Below are 9,367 nucleotides of genomic sequence, written 5' to 3'. Positions count from 1 at the left end.
ACCACTGACTGCTGCAGGGCTCATGTAGCATAACAATGTCACCACTGACTGCTGCAGGGCTCATGTAGCATAACAATGTCATGTAAACCCAGGGACACCCAGCGCCAACATCACTGGAGTGGAGTCAGTGTAGTAGATAGCGGTTATTTTGATTTTACACTGGCACAATCAGCATATTAGGGGTGTGCTAGTAGCGGTGGTACCCTAGTAATGACACTACCATGACAAAGGGAAGAAGCTGCTGCTCTCACTGCTTATGATTGACTCTTCTTGCAATGTAACGATTAATTTTAACGCAGCACAGAACGAGCTGCAAAAAATACAAACAATATTGCACTAAGAAGCACTTTTTCCCACTAGCTGGACTATAAATATAAAATAAAACTTGAAAAAAACTTTATAATCTGCAGGGAGGACCTGACACATAACAATATAAACACTGCATAGTCTGCAATGAGGGCCTGACAGGAGGACACACACTGGACCCTCCTCCCGCCATCGCTGCACGACATCCCCCAGTGACGGAACGTCACTCCGTGAGGCGATCACACGGTAACTATCCGCGTCATCCAGCAGACGTCCAATCACACACAGGTCACGTGACATGACAATCACGTGCTGCAGTCCGGGAATCTCCCTTCGTCCAGTGTTCTGCGCGGTCACATGATGTACGTCATATGGGGCGTGTCACTGTGTTAGTAGCGGAATAGCAGGTAGTACGGAAAGCGCAGTGCGACCAGTCAGTAACGAGGAGCATGCAGGTGAGAGCGGCGGTGCTGCCTGTAGTTAGCCTGTAACCTGCGCTAACCTCAGCATGTGTGTGGGGGGGACAGTGTCCTGTAACCTCAGCCTGTGTGTGACCGGGTCCTGTAACCTCAGCCTGTGTGTGACCGGGTCCTGTAACCTCAGCCTGTGTGTGACCGGGTCCTGTAACCTCAGCCTGTGTGTGACCGGGTCCTGTAACCTCAGCATGTGTGTGACCGGGTCCTGTAACCTCAGCATGTGTGTGGGGGGGACAGTGTCCTGTAACCTCAGCCTGTGTGTGACCGGGTCGTGTAACCTCAGCCTGTGTGTGACCGGGTCGTGTAACCTCAGCCTGTGTGTGACCGGGTCGTGTAACCTCAGCCTGGCTATAGGTGCCCAGTATTGTAGCATGTGTCTAGTGTCTGCACATGCGCACTGTGCTGGTGTGATGCTGGTGGTATTCCGGCTTGTATATTCGTGGCGCTCTGGTTGTACTTGTCTGCCAGTTGTGGTGATTGCGGATCAGGGACGTTGTCATGTAACTTCTGTTGGGTTGTGAGGAAATAGTGCAGCACCGCCCCTGCCATTGTCATCAGTCACATGGCCAGCATACACATACATGGAGATGGCTTGTGCCCAGCCTCCTCTCCAGTAATGCTTTCTTTCTCCTGATAGCTTTTCGTTAGGATCAGAGATCTCCTGGATTTATTGTTGTTCCTGGTGATTTTTTATATTGTTTCCTTTCACGCTTGAGAAGTGGTTTGCAGGTAAAGTGAGTGAGTTTTGTGTAAACCAATCACATTATATATATATATATATATATATATATATATATATATATATATATATATATATTTATTTAAGGCGAATAAATTCTGCAACTTTGTTTTCTATTTTTTTTACCTTTGATGAACTAGTAAGATGACAATCTGTATAATGCAGGGTCCATGAAGGGGTGCTCTGACACTGATTTACTCCTGAATGCCCATGTAGTATAATAATCTAATAGCTTTTCTAATGTACTTTTGAATCAAAAAGTTCCTGCCGTATTCTCTCACTGCTCTTCTTATTTTATTTTATTTTATTTTTTTAAAGTTTGTTTGCTATTTTGTTTGGTAATCCTCTGTGTAATGAGATGTCATTAGGGGGCAGGGCTAGCAGCCTCTATCCCCACCCTGAAACGAAGAGTCGCCTTCGTGGGCAGGGTCCTCTCTCCTCCTGTACCAGTTATGACTTGTGTTGTTTAACCCCTCTGTGACCTTAGACATACTATCCCGTCGAGGTGCCCTGGGCTTATCTGACCCTGGACGGGATAGTACGTCATAGCGATCGGCAGCGCTCACGGGGGGAGCGCCGCCGATCGCGGCCGGGTGTCAGCTGCTTATCGCAGCTGACATCCGGCACTATGAGCCAGGAGCGCTCACGGACCGCCCCCGGCACATTAACCCCCGGCACACCTCGATCAAAGATGATCGCAATGTGTCGGCGGTACAGGGAAGCATCGCGCAGGGAGGGGGCTCCCTGCGTGCTTCCCTGAGCCCCCCGCAGCAACGCGATGTGATCGCGTTGCTGCGAGGGTCTTACCTCCCTCCCTCCCTGCTCCAGGCCCGGATCCAAGATGGCCGCGGATCCGGGTCCTGCTGGGAGGGAGGTGGCTTTACAGAGCCTGCTCAGAGCAGGCACTGTGAAGGCTGCAGTGCTGCATGTCAGACAAACTGTCAGATCACCGATCTGTGATGTCCCCCTGGGACAAAGTAAAAAAGTAAAAAAAAAAAAAATTCCAAATGTGTAAAAAAAAAAAAAAAAAAAAAATTATTCCCATAAATACATTTCTTCATCTAAATAAAAAAAAAAAACAATAAAAGTGCACATATTTAGTATCGCCGCGTCTGTAACGACCCGACCTATAAAACTGGCCCACTAGTTAACCCCTTCAGTAAACACCGTAAGAAAAAAAAAAAAAAGAGGCAAAAAACAACGCTTTATTATCATACCGCCGAACAAAAAGTGGAATAACACGCGATCAAAAAGACCGATATAACTAACCATGGTACCGCTGAAAACGTCATCTTGTCCCACAAAAAACGAGCCGCCATACAGCATCATCAGCAAAAAAATAAAAAAGTTATAGTCCTCAGAATAAAGCGATGCAAAAATAATTATTTTTTCTGTAAAATAGTTTTTATCGTATAAAAGCGACAAAACATAAAAAATGATATAAATGAGGTGTCGCTGTAATCGTACTGACCCGGAGAATAAAACTGCTTTATCAATTTTACCAAACGCGGAACGGTATAAACGCCTCCCCCAAAAGAAATTCATGAATAGCTGGTTTTTGGTCATTCTTCCTCACAAAAATCGGAATAAAAAGCGATCAAAAAATGTCACGTGCCCGAAAATGTTACCAATAAAAACGTCAACTCGTCCCGCAAAAAACAAGACCTCACATGATTCTGTGGACCAAAATATGGAAAAATTATAGCTCTCAAAATGTGGTAACGCAAAAAATATTTTTTGCAATAAAAAGCGTCTTTCAGTGTGTGACGGCTGCCAATCATAAAAATCCGCTAAAAAACTCGCTATAAAAGTAAATCAAACCCCCCTTCATCACCCCCTTAGTTATGGAAAAATAAAAAAAAAGTATTTATTTCCATTTTCCCATTAGGGTTAGGGCTAGGGTTGGGGCTACAGTTAGGGTTGGGGCTAAAGTTAGGGTTAGGGTTTAATTACATTTACAGTTGGGAATAGGGTTGGGATTAGGGTTAGGGGTGTGTCAGGGTTAGAGGTGTGGTTAGGGTTACCGTTGGAATTAGGGTTAGGGGTGTGTTTGGATTAGGGTTTCAGTTATAATTGGGGGGTTTCCACTGTTTCGGCACATCAGGGGCTCTCCAAACACGACATGGCGTCCGATCTCAATTCCAGCCAATTCTGCGTTGAAAAAGTAAAACAGTGCTCCTTCCCTTCCGAGCTCTCCCGTGTGCCCAAACAGGAGTTTACCCCAACATATGCAGTATCAGCGTACTCAGGACAAATAGGACAACAACTTTTGTGGTCCAGTTTCTCCTGTTAACCTTGGGAAAATACAAAACTGGGGGCTAAAAAATAATTTTTGTGGGAAAACAAAAAGATTTTTTATTTTCACGGCTCTGCGTTATAAACTGTAGTGAAATACTTTGGGGTTCAAAGCTCTCACCACACATCTAGATGAGTTCTTTAGGGGGTCTACTTTCCAAAATGGTGTCACTTGTGGGGGGTTTCTACTGTTTAGGTACATTAGGGGCTCTGCAAATGCAATGTGACGCCTGCAGACCAATCCATCTAAGTCTGCATTCCAAATGGCGCTCCTTCCATTCTGAGCCCTCCCATGCGCCCAAATGGTGGTTCCCCCGCCACATATGGGGTATCGGCGTACTCAGGACAAATTGGACAACAACTTTTGGGGTCCAGTTTCTCCTGTTACCCTTGGGAAAATACAAAACTGGGGGCTAAAAAATAATTTTTGTGGGAAAAAACTTTTGTTTTATTTTTATGGCTCTGCATTATAAACTTCTGTGAAGCCCTTGGTGGGTCAAAGTGCTCACCACACATCCAGATAAGTTAGGGGGTCTACTTTCCAAAATGGTGTCACTTGTGGGGGGTTTCAATGTTTAGGCACATCAGTGGCTCTCCAAACGCAACATGGCGTCCCATCTCAATTCCTGTCAATTTTGCATTGAAAAGTCAAATAGCGCTCCTTCCCTTCCGAGCTCTCCCATGCGCCCAAACAGTGGTTTACTGTCACATTTGGGGTATCAGCGTACTCAGGACAAATTGGACAACAACTTTTGGGGTCCATTTTCTCCTGTTACCTTTGCTAAAATAAAACAAATTGGAGCTGAAGTAAATTTTTTGTGAAAAAAAGTTAAATGTTCATTTTTATTTAAACATTCCAAAAATTCCTATTAAACACCTGAAGGGTTAATAAACTTCTTGAATGTGGTTTTGAGCACCTTGAGGGGTGCAGTTTTTAGAATGGTGTCACACTTGGGTATTTTCTATCATATAGACCCCTGAAAATGACTTAAAATGAGATGTGGTCCGTAAAAAAGAAATGGTGTTGTAAAAATGAGAAATTGCTGGTCAACTTTTAACCCTTATAACTCCCTAACAAAACAAAATTTTGGTTCCAAAATTGTGCTGATGTAAAGTAGACATGTCGGAAATGTTACTTATTAAGTATTTTGTGTGACATATCTCTGTGATTTAATTGCATAAAAATTCAAAGTTTGAAAATTGCGAAATTTTCATAATTTTTGCCAAATTTCCGTTTTTTTTTTCACAAATAAACGCAGGTACTATCAAATAAATTTTACCACTATCATGAAGTACAATATGTCACGAGAAAACAATGTCAGAATCACCAGGATCCGTTGAAGCGTTCCAGAGTTATAACCTCATAAAGGGACAGTGGTCAGAATTGTAAAAATTGGCCTGGTCATTGACGTGCAAACCACCCTTGGGGGTAAAGGGGTTAAGATTATTGTACTTGTTTTTATTATGTATACCCCTCCTCACATGTAAAGCGCCATGGAATAAATGGTGCTATAACAATAAATAATAATAATAATCAGTGACTTCCATTTCAGGGGCTGGACTAGGCCTGGCTGTAATGAGCATGCGATGGTTGTCAAGTCCAACATATGCCCACTACGACTTTCTCGCTGTGCAATATTCTTTTTAATGCACAGTGGAATAAAAACTAAACATAATAAAAATCCCAATAAATACACGTTTATAAAAAAAAAGTATTTTCTATAAAATGGCTTTTATTGTGTAAAAGCGGCAAAACATATAAAAAAATGTAAATGTGGTATCACTGTAATTGTACTGACCCAAAAAATAAAGTTTTTCTATCACTTTTACCACTCGTGGAACTGCATTAAAAAATTCCTGAATTGCTGGATTTTGTTCATTCGGCCTCCTAAAAAATCAGAATAGAAAGCGATCAAAAAACCTTATGTGCCTGAAAATAGTACCAGTAAAAATGCCAATTCTTCCCGCAAAAAAAAAGCCCTCACATGACTCTGTTGGCAGATGAATAGAAAAACTATAGCTCTTAAAATATGGCGATGCACAATAAAAAGCATTTTTAAGTGTGTAATAGCTGAACATAGAGCGATACCAGATTTAGAGAGTTTTTTTCTATTTATCACAGTAACTGAAAAACAAAGTTGTGTAATTACTTATACCGCACAAGTAACAGCATAAAAAAATAAATAAAACCAGCTTTTGACCTGCTGTTGATTTGTTCATTCTGCCTCCCAAAGATCGTCTCACGTCTGTTGTGCACTGAGCGCTGAAACGGAGGTTTCCATGTAAATCTCTGAAATATATTTGATTCAGACAGAACCCCCAGTGGAAGCCTGCCTATAATGAGGCAGATAGACCAGACGGCGTTCAGTGTCTCTATGATCCGGCGGTGTCCATCTTTTTAACCCCTTTACCCCCAAGGGTGGTTTGCACGTTAATGACCGGGCCAATTTTTACAATTCTGACCACTGTTCCTTTATGAGGTTATAACTCTGGAACGCTTCAATGGATCCTGGTGATTCTGACATTGTTTTCTCGTGACATATTGTACTTCATGACAATGGTAAAAATTATTTGATAGTACCTGCGTTTATTTGTGAAAAAAACGGAAATTTGGCGAAAATTATGAAAATTTCGCAATTTTCCAACTTTGAATTTTTATGCAATTAAATCACAGAGATATGTCACACAAAATACTTAATAAATAACATTTCCCACATGTCTACTTTACATCAGCACAATTTTGGAAACAAAATTTTTTTTTGTTAGGGAGTTATAAGGGTTAAAAGTTGACCAGCAATTTCTCATTTCTACAACACCATTTTATTTTAGGGACCACATCTCATTTGAAGTCATTTTGAGGGGTCTATATGATAGAAAATACCCAAGTGTGACACCATTCTAAAAACTACACCCCTCAAGGTGCTCAAAACCATATTCAAGAAGTTTATTAACCCTTCTGGTGCTTCACAGGAATTTTTTGAATGTTTAAATAAAAATGAACATTTAACTTTTTTTCACAAAAAATTTAATTCAGCTCCAATTTGTTTTATTTTACCAAGGGTAACAGGAGAAAATGGACCCCAAACATTGTTGTACAATTTGTCCTGAGTATGCCAATACCCCACATGTGGGGGTAAACCACTGTTTGGGCGCATGGCAGAGCTCGGAAGCGAAGGAGTGCCATTTGACTTTCAATGCAAAATTGACTGGAATTGAGATGGGACGCCATGTTTCGTTTGGAGAGCCACTGATGTGCCTAAACATTGAAACCCCCCCACAAGTGACACCATTTTGGAAAGTAGACCCCCTAAGGAACTTATCTAGAGGTGTGGTGAGCACTTTGACCCAACAAGTTCTTCACAGAAGTTTATAATGTAGAACCGTAAAAATAAAAAATCATATTTTTTCACAAAAATTATCTTTTCGCCCCCAATTTTTTATTTTCCCAAGGGTAAGAGAAGAAATTGGACCCCAAAAGTTGTTGTACAATTTGTCCTGAGTACGCTGATAGCCCATATGTGGGGGTAAACCACTGTTTGGGCGGATGGGAGAGCTCGGAAGGGAAGGAGCGCCGTTTGACTTTTCAATGCAAAATTGACAGGAATTGAGATGGGACCTCATGTTGCGTTTGAAGAGCCACTGATGTGCCTAAACATTGAAACCCCCCACAAATGACACCATTTTGGAAAGTAGACCCCCTAAGGAACTTATCTAGAGGTGTGGTGAGGACTTTGACCCACCAAGTGCTTCACAGAAGTTTATAATGCAGAGCCGTAAAAATAAAACAAAATTTTTTTCCCACAAAAATTATTTTTTTAGCCCCCAGTTTTGTATTTTCCTGAGGGTAACAGGAGAAATTGGACCCCAAAATTTGTTGCCCAATTTGTCCTGAGTGCGATGATACACCATATGTGGGGGGAACCACTGTTTGGGCACATGGGAGGGCTCAGAAGGGAAGGAGTGCCATTTGAATGCAGACTTAGATGGAATGGTCTGCAGGTGTCACATTGCGTTTGCAGAGCCCCTAATGTACCTAAACAGTAGAAACCCCCCACAAGTGACACCATTTTGGAAAGTAGACCCCCTTAGGAACTTATCTAGATGTGTGCTGAGCGCTTTGACCCACCAAGGGCTTCACAGAAGTTTATAATGGAGAGCCGTAAAAATAAAACAAAAATTTTTTCCCACAAAAATTATTTTTTAGCCCCCAGTTTTGTATTTTCCCGAGGGTAACAGGAGAAATTCGACCCCACAATTTGTTGTCCAATTTGTCCTGAGTGCGCTGATACCCCATATGTGGGGGGGGAACCACTGTTTGGGCGCATGGGAGGGCTCGGAAGGGAAGGAGCTCCATTTGGAATGAGGACTTAGATGGAATGGTCTGCAGGTGTCACATTGCATTTGCAGAGCCCCTAATGTACCTAAACAGTAGAAACCTCCCACAAGTGACACCATTTTGGAAACTAGACCCCCTAAGGAACTCATCTAGATGTGTTGTGATAGCTTTGAACCCCCAAGTGTTTCACTACAGTTTGTAACGCAGAGCCGTGAAAATTAAAAAAAAAAATCTTTCCCCCCAAAATTATTTTTTAGCCCCCAGTTTTGTATTTTCCTGAGGGTAAGAGGAGAAATTCGACCCCAAAAGTTGTTGTCCAATTTGTCCTGAGTACGCTGATACCCCGTATGTTGGGGGAAACCACCGTTTGAGCGCATGGCAGAGCTCGGAAGGGAAGGAGCGCCATTTGGAATGCAGACTTAGATGGAATGGTCTGCAGACGTCACATTGCGTTTGCAGAACCCCTAATGTACCTAAACAGTAGAAACCCCCCACAAGTGACCCCATATTGGAAACTAGACCCCCCAGGGAACTAATCTAGATGTGTTGTGAGAACTTTGAACCCCCAAGTGTTTCACTACAGTTTATAACGCAGAGCCGTGAAAATAAAAAATCTTTTTTTTTCCCACAAAAAATATGTTTTAGCCCCGAGTTTTGTATTTTCCCAAGGGTAACAGGAGAAATTGGACCCCAAAAGTTGTTGTCCTATTTGTCCTGAGTACGCTGATACCCCATATGTTGGGGTAAACCTCTGTTTGGGCACACAGGAGAGCTCGGAAGGGAAGAAGCACTGTTTTACTTTTTCAACGCAGAATTGGCTGGAATTGAGATCGGACGCCATGTCGCGTTTGGAGAGCCCCTGATGTGCCTAAACAGTGGAAACCCCCCAATTATAACTGAAACCCTAATCCAAACACATCCCTAACCCTAATCCCAACAGTAACCCTAACCACACCTCTAACCCTGACACACCCCTAACCCTAATCCCAACCCTATTCCCAACCGTAAATGTAATCTAAACCCTAACTGTAACTTTAGCCCCAACCCAAACTGTAGCCCTAGCCCTAGCCCTAACCCTAACCCTAGCCCTAACCCTAGCCCTAACCCTAACCCTAACCCTAGCCCTAACCCTAACCCTAACCCTAACCCTAGCCCTAACCCTAGCCCTAACCCTAGCCCTAACCCTAGCCCTAACCCTAGCCCTAAACCTAACTC

At 42.6% G+C, this 9,367-nt stretch overlaps 1 protein-coding gene across 1 annotated transcript in view; it reads left to right on the top strand.

Moving 5' to 3' along the window:
- Positions 1 to 631: 631 nt before the first annotated feature.
- Positions 632 to 9,367, top strand: part of OPTN (optineurin) — a 106,065-nt gene continuing 97,329 nt past the window's right edge. Inside the window, exon 1 of the mRNA XM_069765201.1 lies at positions 632 to 761. The gene's annotated coding sequence lies outside the window, so the exon portion shown is untranslated. The remainder of the gene's footprint in view (positions 762 to 9,367) is intronic.

Source organism: Ranitomeya imitator, chromosome 4, assembly GCF_032444005.1.
Source record: "Ranitomeya imitator isolate aRanImi1 chromosome 4, aRanImi1.pri, whole genome shotgun sequence".
In the NCBI taxonomy this organism is placed as follows: Eukaryota; Metazoa; Chordata; class Amphibia; order Anura; family Dendrobatidae; genus Ranitomeya; species Ranitomeya imitator.
Note: the sequence above shows the minus strand (reverse complement) of the source record. Positions and strands in the feature narration are given on the sequence as shown.